Source organism: Macadamia integrifolia, unplaced genomic scaffold (assembly GCF_013358625.1).
Source record: "Macadamia integrifolia cultivar HAES 741 unplaced genomic scaffold, SCU_Mint_v3 scaffold2305, whole genome shotgun sequence".
NCBI classification, from domain to species: Eukaryota; Viridiplantae; Streptophyta; class Magnoliopsida; order Proteales; family Proteaceae; genus Macadamia; species Macadamia integrifolia.
Genome location: NW_024868626.1, coordinates 60,435 through 77,863, shown reverse-complemented (window position 1 = coordinate 77,863; position 17,429 = coordinate 60,435). Strand labels below are relative to the sequence as shown.

Here is a 17,429-nt window from a genome sequence, read left to right as displayed (position 1 = left end):
GGAGGCCAGGAAACTAGACTTGGAGCTATTAGTAGAGGGTGTCACCTTGTCACTATTGACATTAATGGTACAACCTAGTCTGGTGGATAGGATCACTGTAGCTCAGGTAATTGATGCAGAGCTGCAGAAGCTAATAGCAGAATGCCAGGAAGGAAACCAAAAGGACCCAGATTTCTCGATGACTGAAAGCGGGATCTCAAGTTCAAAAGGAGGTTGTGTGTGTCTAGTGATGGTGAATTGAGAGACAGTTTTGAGAGAGGCACATAGCTCTCCATACTCCATTCACCCCGACAGCACTAAAATGTACAAGGACCTCAAAGGCTCCTACTGGAGGAAAGGAATAAAAAATGATGTCACCACGCATGTGTCTAGATGCCTCACATGCCAACAAGTCAAGGTTGAGAGGCAGAGGCCCCATAGGTTATTACAGTCCCTACCTATTCCGGAGTGGATATGGGAGAATATTACCATGGACTTCGTCATGGGCCTACCTCATACACAGAAGGGTATAGATGCCATTTGGGTAGTTGTGGACCACTTGACCAAGGCAGTTCATTTTATCCCAATTAAGATCACATTTTCTATGGACAAGTTGGACAAGTTGGATGTCGATAACATCATCAGGCTGCATGGTGTACCAATTAGTATCATCTTTGATCAAGATCCTAGGTTCACTTCCAAGTTCTGGACCTGTGTGTAGAAGGCCATGGGCACACAGTTTGCTTTTAGCACTGCCTTTCACCCTCAGACCAATGGTCAATCGGAGAGGACTATTCTGACATTGGAGGACCTACTCCAAGCATGTGCCTTGGATATGAGTTATAGTTGGGATGAGCACATTTCCCTTATTGAGTTCTCCTATAATAACAGTTATCAGGCCACCATCAGAATGTCCCCATTCGAGGCACAGTATGGCAGGAAATATCAAACTCCACTCTATTGGGATGAGGCTGGCGAGCGGTATATTTTGGGTCTAGATTTGATACAGGCTACTAATGAGATGGTGAATGTGATCAGAGAAAGGATCAAGGCAGCTCAGTCTAGGTGGAAGAGCTATGTAGATGTCAGGAGGAAACATCTGGAGTTTGGTGTTAGAGACAAGGTGTTCTTACGAATCTCCCCAGTTATAGGGGTGAGGTGGTTCGGTAAGAAGGGAAAGCTTAGTCCAAGGTTTATGGGACCATATGACATACTAGAGAGGATTGAACTGGTAGCTTACCGGATAGCTTTACCGCTAGAGTTAGAAGGTACACATGACGTCTTCTATGTATCTAGGTTGAGGAAGTACATTTCTAACTTGACTCATGTCTTGACTTACATACCCCATGAGTTGGATGAGGACTTTACCTATATGAAGTATCCAGAGAAGATTTTTGATCGGAAGGACCATGTTCTTCACAATCACACTGTTTCCTTCGTCAAGGTGAAATGAATGAATCACCCCGAAAAGGAAGCATCCTAGGAGCGAGAAGATGAAATGAGGAAGAAATATCCTAGATTGTTTGAATTACCAGGTATATTCAATTTTGAGGATGAAATTCTTGTAAGGTAGGGGGATGTTACACCAGTGCCCCAATTCGGTCTAATTTGAACTGTTGTGATAGGCCTCAGATCGGAGGAGATCGAAAGTACGACTGGGTTTTGGCTCACGGATGCACATTACCGAAGGGGTAGATATGACCCCACATGTTTGTGCATTACATGCCTGTCTAATTGGAGAGGATTCATACCTTCCAATCCCAGATGGTAAGTGACCTGACTCCTCACACTTGATTTCTGGCATGCGTCATAATTACCAAAAGCCTTGGGCATGCCCAAGGGCAACCACCTGTACAATACCAACCCTAGAATAGCAAGCTTGTCAAGACAGCAGGCCATCTTGACCACTAAAAATAAGCCACCGGAAGCAGCCTGGGCATGAATTCAGTGCCTGTTTCTGGTGGGTACATTGGCTGTTGTCGAGGTTTCGATGCCTATGGGTCCTACCACTCGCATCATAAATGGTTCCGGATGGTCCCAAACCATCCTCCACACCTTCCTCATGATGTGAACACCTTGTGGACCTAAATATACGGGTCTTCGTGCCCTGAATCTCATTTTTACCTGATTGGTTCAAAGGAGGCCCAAACTAAACGGACCCTAAGGCCTAACTTAAGTTATAAGTTGGGAAATGAGGATTCATTTCCTTATTTCCCTTTTGCCCAATGTAGGAGAGGAGAGAAAGAGGAGACAAAGAAGAAGAAGAAGAAGAGGAAGGAGAAGGGGATTGAAGGCCTACCTTGGTGCCGGATACCGCCTTATTACCAGAATCGCTGTCGGAGGTAAGTACAATCTCCCATGCCACTCTCTCTCTTCATTTTAACCTAGATAAAGCTATATATAGATGGAATATTGGTGTACAATCCATGTTAGGGTTGTAGGATGGGTGTTCTATCCTCCCGGTGTTGTTACCGAGCTCAAACCAAGCCCTGTGAGCTCCGGTAACATGTAATGCCAAAAGACCAACTAGAGTTTTGATCGTTCGATTGACGTATCTTCAAAATGGCATGGTGGAAATGGAATTTTCTTGGCTTAGAATGATGCTAGAAACATCCCCTATAAACTCCATGGAACAAATCCCAACGATCGGGCCTAAGCTGAAAAGCCCCAATTCGAGTTGGACCTTTCTGTGTCCACAAAAAATATGGCACAGGAAGGACTGTAGCTGTTTCCGGTGTAAAAATGAGTCTAATGTGCTCTCTATCACCTCCACTAGAAACAAGACTGATATTTTCGATGGAAATGCCCTGTTTCCAGTGGGTGTTTCCGGTGATAGTACTGTCACCTAAGAACTGTGTCTGTACCCTTTGGGGGTGACCTGTGTGGGTCCCTCCCAATGTTTTTGAAACGTACTAATGCATGATTCCCTTGTGTCTAGGATAGTGATGTACACGTACTCTGAAGTCAGAATTTAATTGATCGATCGGAGGCCATACTTGAACCCAAACACAACCGATCGTAAAACAGGTGAGGGATGGACTTTGTTTATTTTTGAAATGTTTATTATTTATTAAATTGCTCACATGCTTAGAATTATATGTTCAATTGAAATTGTCATTTTATGATCATGATATTTTCGATAGAAATGCCCTGTTTCCAGTGGGTGTTTCCGGTGACAGTACTGTCACCTAAGAACTGTGTCTGTACCCTTTGGGGGTGACCTGTGTGGGTCCCTCCCGATGTTTTTGAAACGTACTGATGCATGATTCCCTTGTGTCTAGGATAGTGATGTACACGTACTCTGAAGTCAGAATTTAATTGATCGATCGGAGGCCATACTTGAACCCAAACACAACCGATCGTAAAACAGGTGAGGAATGGACTTTGTTTATTTTTGAAATGTTTATTATTTATTAAATTTCTCACATGCTTAGAATTATATGTTCAATTGAAATTGTCATTTTATGATCATGATATGAATTGTATGGAATGTAGACGAGATCCGATGTGGCCGAGGTGGTGCCAATACCGTGATCACTGTATGTATGTTGGATGTGTGTGTGTGTGTGTGAGACGGAATCCGGTATGGCTGAGGTGGTACCGGTGTCGTGATTGCCGTATGTATGTTACATTTATGCATTGATTATGTGTAATAGAGTTAGTTGTAGTCACGGGTTACATTTTGTGGCCAAGGTCTCGTTGGTATCGTGTACCCTGGGACTATATTTGGAAATGGATAGGCTTCGTGGCCGAGGTCTTTCCGGTGTTGCATAGTCCATACTCAACTACTATTTATATGCTAGATCAGGTAAACGGTCTCGAGTTTCACTTTGTGGCCAAGGTCTCTCTAGTATCGTGTCCCTGGGACTGTATTTGGAGATGGATTACTGTTTGAGATTTAAAATGTAACCGCAAGCGTACGGATCAGTATAGCTATGGGTCAAACACAGGGAAAGTAGCCACTTTATTTTTTTATTTCTTTTAATAATGCGAAAGTGAACCGATTAATGGTTGTGATCTAATTCTAATTACCGTCCTAACCATTCGTCATCTAAGAATTTAAAGACGCAAGCCACGTAATTAAAATTAAATAATTAAATAACTGAAAATAAACAACTCACACAATTAAAAAAAATAAATAAATAAAGAAAAAAAATGTTGAAATAAAAATAAAGTAAAAGAAAGGGGATAAAGCTAGAGAGAGACTCACAAGTAGGTTTCTCTACTTAGCCCGAGGGATGCATCATAATATGAGCTTCCCTACTTGACCAGAGAGTCACTCTTACAAGGGTTACTCTACTTGGCTTTAAGGAAAAGGGAGACAATTAAAATAAAAGCAATAAATTGATGGTTCTATGGCTAGGAGGGGCAAAGCCAACACATACACTAGCCATGAACCTTGGGGGAAAGGGATAACAATAATGTAACGACTGAAAATAAAAATCCTAAATTAAGAAAGAAAGGGTAGTCAGAAGAGGGAATGAGAGGGGGGAGAGAAGACTACTGAAGGAGCCTACTTACTTGAATAAATGCTTGAACTTGAAAAAAAATTGCTCCACGGCTCGTGATCTTGTCACCTAGATTTAAGCCTAGAACTATAACTTAAAAAATTACAACTCAATTGCATAAATCATAAACAAAAAGAGCTGAATAAAAATAAAAGAGTGCTTACATTAATTGAAATAAAACAAAAAAAACTATTACAAAAGTGATTAAAGAAAAGATAAAGAAGAACTAAAACTAAAGAGAGAGCAAGAGAAAGAGAGAGCAACTAAAAAAAACTAGAAGAAGAATGAATTGTCTCCCCTCCTCTAACATGAGTTGTATTTATAGGGAATGGGGAGGTAGGGTAACAAATTTCTCTTTCCTAAAAGGGAGAAACCCACTATTGATTGTGAGATCTTTTGAGACCAAAAGTGCTAAGATGGAGGAGAGAAAAGAGAGAAATAAACTTTGAGAAATTTCCTATAATTTTTTTGCTTATTTTCTTTCCTTTTTTTTTCTAATTTATTTCTCTTCTTTTTCTCCCTCCAAGGGACGATTTTCTTCTTGCTTTGTGTGATTTGGACAATATTTTGGTGATGATGTGGAGGAGAGAGAAGATTTGGACAATCTTTATTTCTCCCCTTTTTTTCTCTTTCCTTTTTTTTTTCTTCTCTTCTTGCTTCCACGATTTTCCTTGCTTCTAATTTGATGTGGAAATCCCCTCCATGCCCTTAGTGCTTTAAGTGAGTGAAAAGCAGAAAATCTTCAACAAAATTCTCTAAAAAAAACAACCATGAGATTCGAACTTGAGACCTCTTGGTGAGCAAGGGAATTTTGTACACCATAGCTCACCAACTATGCTAGGTAGTTGTTGTTACCAAAAACAAATCTTTAATCACTTAAGGATGTGGTCCATCGATCCTCGTTAGCATTTGGAGTATTCCTTGTACCTCTGGGACAATTGCGAACGGGCTGGTTCTGCATCTCGGTTCAGTTTTGATCCATTATTCTTTCTCTGACCCGAAAAGAATAATCATTTGTGCGGGTGACCAAATGAATGTGTACTTTTAATTGAACATGACCATCTAGCTCAGAACTTCGTCCTCTTCGCAACCATGGAAAGAAATATGACCTCTTTACGTGTAAAATTGAAGATATAGCGTCCGATAATCCTTAAGGCCTTAAAAATATAAAACCTGCAAAAAGAGAGTAAAACCCAAGGTAGCTCCATTCTAAATATGTAAAATGCATGTTTTACAACCCTAGATTTCACACATAAATGTGCTCATCAGAATTCCCCCACACTTAGACTTTGCTAGTCCTCGAGCAAAACAAAAAGAAAAAGAATAAAAACAAAAAAAACTAACTCACTTTCGTAGGAATCACGGTTGCACTTAGCATGTGCAACAAGCCTTTAAACCCCTTGGTCACCCCTAGTGGATGAGTTGTGTCTCGTGGGTGTTTACAGTGAATATACACCCAAAATTCAGAATAAACAAATCCCAACTTTTGCTAAAGGTATGGCCCATACCAATCCGGAGCAAAGATAGTTTCTCTTACAAGGGAGCCCCACACTTGAACTTTTATTACCCTTTATCAATTCCAGGCACTAGCATATTTCTTAATTTGGAACTCACCTCGTCTCTTCCAAAACATCCTTATCTTAGGGCAAAACCACTTGTGAAGAAATAGGGAATCAATGACTAAGGCATTGGAGCATTTTTGACCAAACATGTTACCAAGCATCAATGACATTTGCAGATTTTTTCTCTTTTTTTTTTTCACTAATAAGCTCTATTCTACTCCACTACTTTTGGCTTGAATAACATGGTGGAGCAAACACCAGACACCCAAGTTACTATGTAGCTTCGCTTTTTGCATATGCCCACAAAGGCAGTGATGCTAGAGTTACTTCAGAAGTTTCCTCCCAAGGAATTTCGATCAAGACACCACGCTTCTTGAGGCGTAATGCCCTGTCTAGTTCCAAAGGAATCAACTCTTATTCTTCTTTATACCACATTTCTCATTTCATTTAAAATTGTGCATTTATCAACTCATGCCAAATTAAAAAGAAGGTCTCAACTCCAAATCAAAAGTACAAGGAACCCACAGACTTACATATGGTCCATCACCATAAAACAGGGGTCTCTTATTTTTTAAAAGAAAGTCCCATCTCAAGACACATGCTTGTTTCTTTCTTCTCAACAGGGTTTTTATACGTTCAAAATGGGTACCTTCGTCAAAACTTTTATTTTCATACATCAAGCATCCGAATGGTCTGATCATTAGCTAAAAGCCAAAGTAGGACTTCATCCTTAGCAAGCTCAAAAATAAAAAGAAAAACAAACAAAACAAAGTGAAAGAAAAAAAACAAAAACTGGTTTCCCTCCCCCACACTTAAGTCATGCAATGTCCTCAATGCATGGAAAGAATTAAAAGCAAAGACAATGCAAGGGGGTCATACCTGATTAAAAGTTAGTCATCAGTGTAAAGAGGTTCATGGAGATCCATGACCTCTTCACTACTAGTAGTAGGAAACTAGAGGAACGGTTTCAAACGCTGACCATTAACCTTCGAAATTACCCCTGTTCCTGGATTTAAAATCTCCACAGCCCCATGGGGATATACATTATGAACGATAAATGGGCCATCCCATCGGGATCTAAGCTTACCAGGAGAAAGATGCAATCGAGAGTTGTACAATAAGACCTTATCACCAATTACAAAAGATTTACGCAGAATGTGTTTATCATGGAAAGCTTTGGTCTTTTCCTTGTAAATCTTAGAACTTTCATAGGCATCATTCCTAAGTTCCTCCAACTCAGATAGTTGGAGCCTACGATGAATTCCCGCATCAGACAAATCAAAGTTAAGCTTCTTAATAGCCCAAAAGGCCTTATGCTCTAACTCAACCGGTAAGTGACAAGCTTTCCCATATACCAAACGGTAGGGAGACTGGCCAAGGTCAGTCTTGAATGCAGTCCGATAGGCCCACAAGGCATCAATGAGCCTAAGGGACCAATCCTTATGGTTGGGATTAACAGTTTTCTCCAAGATTTTTTTGATCTGCCTATTAGACACCTCCACTTGGCCACTAGTTTGGGGGTGATAAGGGGTAGATAACTTATGAGTGACCCCATACTTTTTCATTAAGGCCTCAAAAGGTCGATTACAAAAATGAGTACCCCTATCACTAATTATTGCACGTGGTGCACCAAAGCGGGAAAAAATGTTCTCTTTGAGAAACTGGACCACCACTTTGTGGTCATTAGTTTTACAAGGTATGGCCTCTATCCATTTAGAAACATAATCAACGGCCAAAAGTATGTACAAATTCCCAAAGGAATTAGGGAATGGTCCCATAAAATCGATGCCCCAAACATCAAAGATCTCAACTACCAAAATAGGGTTTAGAGGCATCATGTTTCTCTTATTGATACGGCCAAAAGACTGGCAGGCGGGGCAAGCCTTGCAAAAATCAAAAGCATCTCTAAAAGAGTGGGCTAATAAAATCCGCATTGGAGAACCTTTACGGCAGTCTTCTTTGGTCCAAAGTGTCCACCACATGCATGATCATGACAAAAAGAGAGAATAGAATGTTGCTCATGATCAGGAACACATCGTCGGATAATCTGATCCGGACATATCTTAAACAAATAAGGATCATCCCAGACAAAGTGTTTAACTTGGGAATGAAACCTATACTTATCTTGGGTGGACCAGTGATCCGGAGTCACACCTGAAACTAAGAAGTTGACTATGTCAGCAAACCATGGTTCACTGGACATTGCAAATAATTGTTCATCTGGAAAGTTCTCGTTGACTGGAGAATCAACAGTCAAGGAATTGGGAAGCCGGGATAAATGGTCTGCAACTAGGTTTTCAACTCCTTTCTTATCCCTAATTTCTAAATCAAACTCTTGCAAAAGTAAAACCCACCTAATGAGACGGGCTTTGGCACCCTTCTTCTGAACTAGGTATCTGAGGGCAGAATGATCAGTATACACCACCACATGTGAACCAACTAAGTAAGACCGAAACTTTTCTAATGCAAACACAACAGCTAAAAATTCTTTTTCAGTGGTTGTATAATTGAGTTGTGCATCATTTAAGGTCCAACTAGCATAGAAAATGACAGTGGGCAACTTATTAATCCTTTGACCTAAAATTGCTCCTATGGCAAAATCTGAAGCATCACACATCAGTTCAAAAGGTTCAGTCCAAACAGGTGGTTGAACAATGGGTGCATTGGTCAACTCCTTCTTAAGTTGCTTGAAGGATTCTAGGCACTCTTTGGAAAACTCAAAAGTCTGATCTTTGACAAGTAATGAGGTGAGAGGTCGGGCTAACTGACTAAAGTTCTTAATAAACCTTCTATAGAAGCCTGCATGCCCTAGAAAAGACCGAACATCCTTAACAGATTGAGGAGGTGGTAAATTATCAATTAAATCCCCTTTGGCTCTATCTACCTTAATTCCCTCCTTGGATATTACATGGCCTAAAACAATACCAGATTTAACCATAAAATGACATTTCTCCCAATTCAAAACCAAATTCTTAGATATGCACCTTTTCAAAACTAGGGAAAGATGATGAAGACATTTAGAATAGGAATTCCCATGAATTGAAAAGTCATCCATAAATACTTCTAAGAATTTTTCGACCATGTCAGAAAAAATGCTCATCATGCATCGTTGGAACGTAGCAGGGGCATTGCAAAGCCCAAAGGGCATACGCCTGTAAGCAAATGTTCCATATGGGCATGTAAAAGTGATCTTATGTTGGTCCTCTAAAGCAATTGGGATTTGGTTATAGCCGGAATATCCATCAAGAAAGCAATAGTATTCATGTCCAGCTAACCTCTCTAACATCTGGTCAATGAATGGCAATGGGAAGTGGTCCTTCCAGGTTGCCGCATTTAACTTCCTGTAATCAATGCACACACGCCATCCTGTTTGGACACGGGTAGGGATCAACTCATTATTGGCATTAGGAACTACAGTCACACCAGACTTCTTAGGCACTACGTGAACTGGGCTGACCCATTGGCTGTCAGAAATAGGATAAATTATTCCATGATCCAAGCACTTTAGGATCTCTTTCTTAATGGCTTCCATCATCACTGGGTTAGCTCTTCTTTGGGGTTCCGTGGATGGTTTGGAATCCTCCATAAGATGTATATGATGTTGCACAATGGAAGGGCTTATACCCTTGATATCAGCCATGGTCCAACCTAGGGCTTCCTTATTATCTTTTAACACTTTAAGTAACTCCTCTTCCTGGCTAGAAGTCAAATTTGAAGAAATTATTACAGGAAGAGTTTGGTCAGGCCCTAGGAAAGCATATCTCAAATTAGATGGCAACTCCTTAAGATCTAGCTTAGGGGGCTCAACTATGGAAGGTTTGGGAATGGAATTGGAAAGGGGTCCTAAGGGCGCCACAAGTGTGTGAAGACTCAAGACTTCAGAAAAGAAATTTTCATTATCATCATCCAACTCATCCATACACTCTTGGAATTCTGAATCAAAATCAATATCAAAGTTGGTAACTAAATCATCAGAAAAATCCAAAAAATCCTCAAGCATGTTGATCTCTTCTTCTATATGTGGTTGCTTGCCAATCCTAAACATGTTAAACTCGAAAATTTGGTTACCAAAAGATAATCTTAGGAAACCATTCCGGCAATTGATTAATGCATTACTGGTAGCCAAGAATGGTCTTCCTAGAATTATTGGAATCTCATCCTTGGTTGAGAAGGGCTTAGTATCTAACACAATGAAATCAACAGGGAAAATAAATTCCCCCACCTTTAGTAAGACATCCTCAACCATCCCTTTAGGAACCTTAACAGACCTATCTGCCAATTGAAGAGTAGTTCCAGTGGCTTTCAATTCTCCTAATCCTAATTGCTTGTACACATGGTAAGGTAAAAGATTCACACTTGCACCAAGGTCAAGTAAGGCATGCTCAATATAGGTGTTGCCTATGACACAAGATATGGTAGGGCTCCCTGGATCCTTATACTTGGCTGCTATAGGCTGAGTAATTATGGAACTAATGTTACCTGCCAAGAACGCCTTTTTGGGCACACTAGTGATACGTTTGTTAGTACACAAATCTTTTAGTACCTTTGCATATGCGGGGATCTGGGATATGGCATCCAAAAGAGGGATGTTCACTTCTACCTTTTTGAAGACTTCTAAAATTTTATCCATAGAAGCAGTCTTCCTTTTGTTTACCAAGCGATTAGGAAATGGGACAGGAGGAACATAAGGACTATTAGGGATTTGTCCATGTTCAGACGAATCATTTTTAGTTTCCTCAACCAAATCATCTTTAGTTTCAGAAAAATCTTTAGGTTCATCAGACGAACCTGGAACAAGAGGCACACTTGTGTCCTCAACTGAAGGAGAGTTAACATGAGTAATAGATGAGGAAGATTTAGGGACACTCTGTAGGTACTCTCTACCACTCCTAAGGGCATAAACAACATTACATTGGTTAGAGGGCCCTTGTTGGGTCTGACCTTGTACTATATTCAGTGGTGCATTAGTTGGTCCTTGTAAACTAACAGGCTGATGATGCCTAGGGTTAGGCTTTGGTTGACTGGGTAAAGTTCCCTTCTCCCTCTCACGCATAATTGAGACAACTTGGGTAAATTCTCTCGTAAGATTTTGATGGCTTGTCATGAGGAGGGCCGTATTTTTTTCCAAGTCACTTATTCTACTTGCCTCTCCAGTGTTGGTAAACCCAGGGGGTTGCTGATAAGATGATAGGAGAGGGGCCCTAGGAAAACTCGCCTGAGGTCCTACATTTGACCTAGGAAAAGTATTTTGGGAAAAAGATTGTTGTGCAAAGGGAGGCCTTTGGGGTCCAGGTTGACCTTGATTATAGAAATTGGAAGGTCCTACTTGGTTGCCCTGATTCCAAGAGAAATTTGGGTGATTTCTCCATCCTGGATTGTAGGTGTTACTATATGGATTATTCTGGTATAAGGCATTAATACTATCATTAGAAGTGCCCCCAGAGGTGTTGGGGCATTCTTCTATGACATGTCCAGGGGATTGGCACCAAGCACAAATCTTAACCAAATTGATTGATGATGGCTCTCTAGGAACAATAGCCTCAATCCTCTTGATTAGGCTATCCAAATGGGCTTCCTTGGCTACTATCCCATCCACAAAATATCATTTTCCTCCTATGGTTCTTTCACTCTCTTGGGTTGATTTCCACTCATGGGTTTTGTCAGCTAAGTCAAGTAAGAATTCCCATGCCTTTCCTTCATCTGTAAAGGATGTGAATCCCTCAGGGCACATAGACTCTATCATTTGTTTAGTTGGGTAATTAATACCCTCATAAATTATTTGACATAAATGCCATAGGTCTAGGCCATGGTGAGGGCATTCTTGGAGTAGATCCTTGAATCTCTCCATAAGTTTGGAAAATGACTCACTAAGCTTTTGCCTAAAATGAAGGATGTCACTTCTAAGCTTATTGGTCTTGTGAGTTGGGAAAAACTTCTTAAGGAAGACAACTATGAACTGTTCCTATGAGGTTATAGAATTAGTGGGTAACCCATACAACCACTTCTTAGCTTGGTCTTTCAATGCAAAAGTGATAAACCTAAGCTTAACAGCATCATCAGAAAGCTGTTGGATCTTAATTAGAACACATACCTTTTCAAATTCCCTTAGAAATAGGTATGCATCCTCAGAGGTCAACCCATGGAAGTGGGGCAATATAGTGAGGTATTGAGATTTGAGTTCAAAATTATTACCCTGGGCTTGTGGTAGAACTATGCAGGAAGGTTGGGCTGTTCTAGCAGGGTAGAACCTATCTTTCAGAGATTTAGGTGAAGGGTTTTGCTGTTGGTCTCCCATATTAAAGGGTTTTAAAGAGAGCAAACGTATAGGGTCACTACTTGTTGGATCTCTTCTTTCTAACCGATTCTTAGTATTACGTACCCACTTAACACTCATGCAACAGAAAAACTTTCCACAACTAAAGTAAGACAAGCACAAAAGAATGGATAGCAAAACTTTTTGATGATTTTTTTGATTTTTTGATTTTTTTTTTGATTTTTTTTTTGCTTTTGGGAGCTTACCGGCAGGGGATCCGGGGTTGCTCAGGTCAATTCCTGAGGTATCGTGTAATCCATACTAATTGTATCATTATGAAGGCATGTAGTATATCTGTGGTTAGCTATCACTCCCTATGCTATGCACCCTTGCCAATAGGGGTTGAAGTGTTGGATAAGTCATTGTGGTATTTTTGATGAGCCTTTCTAAAGTGCCACTCCCATGGTACGATGTGATTGTTGTCGGAGGCGGGAACTTGTCCGGCGTGGTCGATGTGTTACCAATGACATGACTGCCAGAAGGGGATTATCAGGGGTTTGTTGGGTGACCCATGGATGCATACGGGGACCGGTAGGCTTCTAATCATGGCTAGGGTTTGTATCGCTACGAGGTCAATGTCATTTCTAAGATGAGGGATACAACCTAATGCGCCATAATAGCATTTACCAGACTTAGTTTGTATTGTTAGGTTGATAATAAATAAATGAACTGCATCACGAACATCATGGACTATGTGTTTAATATCTGCAATCATGCATCATAAATTTCTACTGCTATTGACTTGCTTGGATGTGCTTGACCCCACCCCTCACTGAGCGAGTTCGAAAGATCACCCCACGTATACACCCCTTTATAGATGATGATGTAGGTATTGGGGTGCTAATGTTGGGTGATCCAGTATCTTCTGGGCTGGAGTACGGTGTGAGTGACTAGTGGATGCTAGAAGCAGAGGAGCACGACCAGGACTGTGCTTGTGACCACTGTGCTTACTCTGAGTTATGGATTGTATATCATCTTTTGGTACTTTTGGATATAGTTGTGAATTGTATATTTTTGAGATTATAGTATATGTCATGGATGAACATAATAGAATAACTCGGTTATTGCTATTATATTACCATTAGATGTTTTTCCCATTTTATTTATAAATTCCGCTACTATACTCTAATTCCGCTGCTTATATTGGTTTGTGTTGTGAGATTGTGAATATGCTAAGGTACTGCTATCAGAGATCCAGGTAGGTTGTAAGACAGGTATGTGTCTTACTCACACCACCGGTATTCCTAATGGTAAATTGGGTCTACTGGGAGTGGGGTGTGACATGCCTACTTGAAGACCTTCAGATGGAAGGCTCACCATTGATTTCATGGGTAGAAATTAAACTTTGTTTCATTATTTCCCAGATTTTTTATTAGGGTGGGGGGAAGGAACTCCACCCTCACTACTTACACCTAGATATAGCTGGGTGTGAACTCAAGCTGTTTCTATGTGAAAATTCCTTAATATATCAATTCCAGGGCCGATCTGAATCGATCTAGACCTGAATGAACTGGGACTGATCAAGATCCCAATTCAAGTTTTTAAAGCCTGCCACACCAACCCAATATTGGTGATACACAACCACCTCACTAGAGGTGGAGTGGGGCATGTCTCTATCCAACCCACCAGATTGCCATTCCAAATATTTGTAGGGAAAACCACAAAATATGTTGCTTTCAAGCCGTTTACGTTCGGAGACTGAAATAGGCCAATGCTATGGGCTATGAAGTAAAGTAATGTTTGGATAGATCAAATAGTATGAGTTACAGGTAATGGGATTAAGCTTTAAGGAGTCCCCCAACTGTACACCCCCCTTCCCCCATGCCTTTTTCCCTTTTCTTTTGAGCTAAAAATCTGCAAACAAAGAGATGGCCACATGAATCCTATTTTTTCATCGAATCTCTTATTGTTAATGCAAAGGCAATGGAATAGTTATTGACTTGATCATTGATTTTAAAATAAGGAATATTTTGATCAGCTGAAAGATTCGAATTACCTAACCTCAGCACATATTTCAATTCATTGGGAATTAGCTTCATCCATGGTGCTAATTTCTCGGTATCGAGGGCAACAATCAAGCCTTCAGATAAAAGCCGAACTGGGAGAGGACCCAGCCCCTTCTACTTGGATGTGCAAGTCTCCCAATTCCAACAATTCAAATCCAGATAACAGTTAATCAGGAACCGAGGTAATTATTTAATTAGTTAAAATCCCTCTATAGCTATAAATCATTTAGCAGTACCGGTTCATAAAATCCTATTCATCATCTGTTGATAGGTGGAATCTACCCAAATTTGTTACCCAAGGAGGATTTTTTTGGTCAAGCTTTTTACACATTTGATATCGGTCAAAATGATATCGGTTTGGGTTTATTCAGCAACCAATCTCTAGAGGAAATCAAAGCTAACATTCCTGATGTAATTAGCAAGCTCTCCAAGAATATTCAGGTAATTAATAATATTTGAACTGTCTTAATAACCAGGTAAATTCATTATTTCCTAGGCAATAGTGTTGTTGGTGTGTATCTGTTGTTGAGGTTCTTAAGTTTTCATTAATCACAATATGGATTTGTATATTGTGTTGCAATTGGGCCACCCAGCCCATGAGCAAATGGCTTGTAAACTATATTAGGTTAAACCAAAACTGAATTGTCTAACAAACGGGATTAGATAATGAAATCAAGATCGTTAATTTTAATTTTTTTTTTATCAAATGTCCTTTTTCCTTTTTAATTTTTTAGTGAAATGGATGTAAACTTAACATTGAATGACTTAACTTACTATGTCTCCATTTATTGGTTTTAATTAGTTTGTCATTGGTTAAAGGGTTTAGTTAGGTTTAAACCATTCAACTAAATGATCCCAATTTTGAAACCAACATTAGACCACTTCTTAAACGATTTCATGATTTCTATGTCAATGACTTAGTTCGGTTTCGATAAATGATTTATAGTTTGATTTTCATACCCTTATGGATGGATGTGGTTCTAATTTGCAGGCAATGTATGATTTAGGAGGGAGATCATTCTGGATCCATAACACAGTCCTATTGGTTGTTTTGCATATATCCTTACAAACATTCCAGTGAGTAATGCATCTGACATAGATAAAGCTGGTTGTGCAACTCATTATAATGAGGTATCACAATACTTCAATTAGAAGTTGAAGGAAGCTGTTGTGGAAATAAGAAAGCAGCTTCCCTTGGCTGCCATCACATATGTGGACATTTACTCTGTCAAGTACCTCCTCATGAGCCAACCTCAGGACTTTGGTAAGTCATCATCAACTAAAATTTTAGAGAGAGAGAGAGAGAGAGATATAATTGACACATTTGTGATTCTTCTTGCAGGATTTCAGTAACCACTGGTAGCTTGTTGTGGCTTTGGCGGCAAATATAACTTCAGCAATACCGCATGATGTGAGCAGACAGTAGTTGTGGATGGGAAACCAACATTCATAGGATCTTGCGCAAACCCTTCTATTAGAGTTAACTGGGATGGAAGCCATTGAACCGAGGCAGCTAATAAATTTATTGTCGATCAAGTTGTGACTGGAAAATTTTCAGACCCACCAATCTCTTTACAAAATGCATGCAATAGGGATGAATCTTTTGCATAATCAGATTACCCTAGATAGCTAGAGTTTGATCTATCTATTGTTTGTAATCTGTATTGATAATATGTCATGAAATAATAAAGTCTTTTATTTTTACCCTTTAATTAATTCAAGGAAACAAAAACTCTTAAGCGATTTATGAAGGGATGAAGTTGACTTTGAGAAAAAAAGATGTTCTTAGTTGTCCATTTGAAACATCGCTGACATATAGCCATTTTTCAGTTGTGGAATTGCAACTTTCATTCCATTTCTAGATCCCTATTTATCAAGGGAGCTTAGGCTGCTGCTTCTAGTTTAGTTTCAAGCTCTAGACCAACACTTCTTGTGATTTACCTCCGTAAAACAATGTGTTAACCTCCAAGTAATTGATTCAAGAAAGGGACTGAATAACCTCCATTGTTGAAGAAAGTCCCACGGAATAGATTTCCTAAGGACAACCTCCACCACTGTCTGTGAATCACATTCCACCCACAGCCTCTCCTCTCCCATCTTCTTTACATACTTCAGACCAATAAAAAGGGAGGAGAATTCCACTTTATAGTTAGTCATATTTCCAAGCGGGATAGCATAACTAAATAAAACCAATCCAAAACAATTGCAAACCACTCCACCAACCCCTGACTAACCTCGATTTCTCAAGAAACACCCATCTATATTCAACTTGACCAATCCAACAATAGGTCTAGTCCACTTCAGCTCTTCAATTGTAAGAGATGTAGAGGTAAATTTTACCTTTAAATCTAGGCTTCTCGATAGAAGGAAATGGACCATTGACCATGAGAGAAGCTCCCTCACATAAGATGACTCCCCAATATTACTCAAGGCCGCCTTCAAAATTAGACCAGATGGACGCTCGTTCTCATCATATCGTCTTCTAATATTTGAACCGTCTTAATAACCATGTAAATTTATTATTCCCTAGGCAGTAGTGTTGTTAGTGCGTATCTGTTGTTGACGTTCTTAAGTTTTCATTAATCACAATATGGATGATGAGCACATTTATGTGTGAAATCTAAGGTAGTAAAACATGCATTTTATATATTTAGAATGGAGCTACCTTGGGTTTTACTCTCTTTTTGCAGGTTTTATATTTTCAAGGCCTTAAGGACTATCGGGCGCTATATCTTCAATTTTACATGTAAAGAGGTCCTATTTCTTTTCATGGTTGCGAAGAGGACGAAATTTTGAGCAAGATGGACGTGTTCAATTAAAAGTACACGTTCGTTTGGTCACCCATACAAATGATTATTCTTTTTTGATCAAAAAAAGAATAATGGATCAGAACTAAACCGAGATGCAGAACCAGCCCGTTTGCAATTGTCCCAGAGGTACAAGAATACTCCAAATGCCAACAAGGATCGATGGACCACATCCATTAATTCTTAGAAGACGAATGGTTGCGTGGCTTACGTCTTTAAATTCTTAGATGACGAATGGTTAGGACGTTATTTTA

At 39.7% G+C, this 17,429-nt stretch overlaps 1 non-coding gene and 1 pseudogene across 1 annotated transcript; both read left to right on the top strand.

Annotated features, from left to right (window-relative positions):
- Nucleotides 1-1,000: 1,000 nt before the first annotated feature.
- LOC122066263 lies at nucleotides 1,001-15,979 on the top strand (annotated as a pseudogene).
- On the top strand, nucleotides 11,851-11,957 carry LOC122066264. The gene has a single exon (XR_006136313.1). It is a non-coding gene; the product is annotated as a small nucleolar RNA R71 (small nucleolar RNA).
- Nucleotides 15,980-17,429: the final 1,450 nt, after the last annotated feature.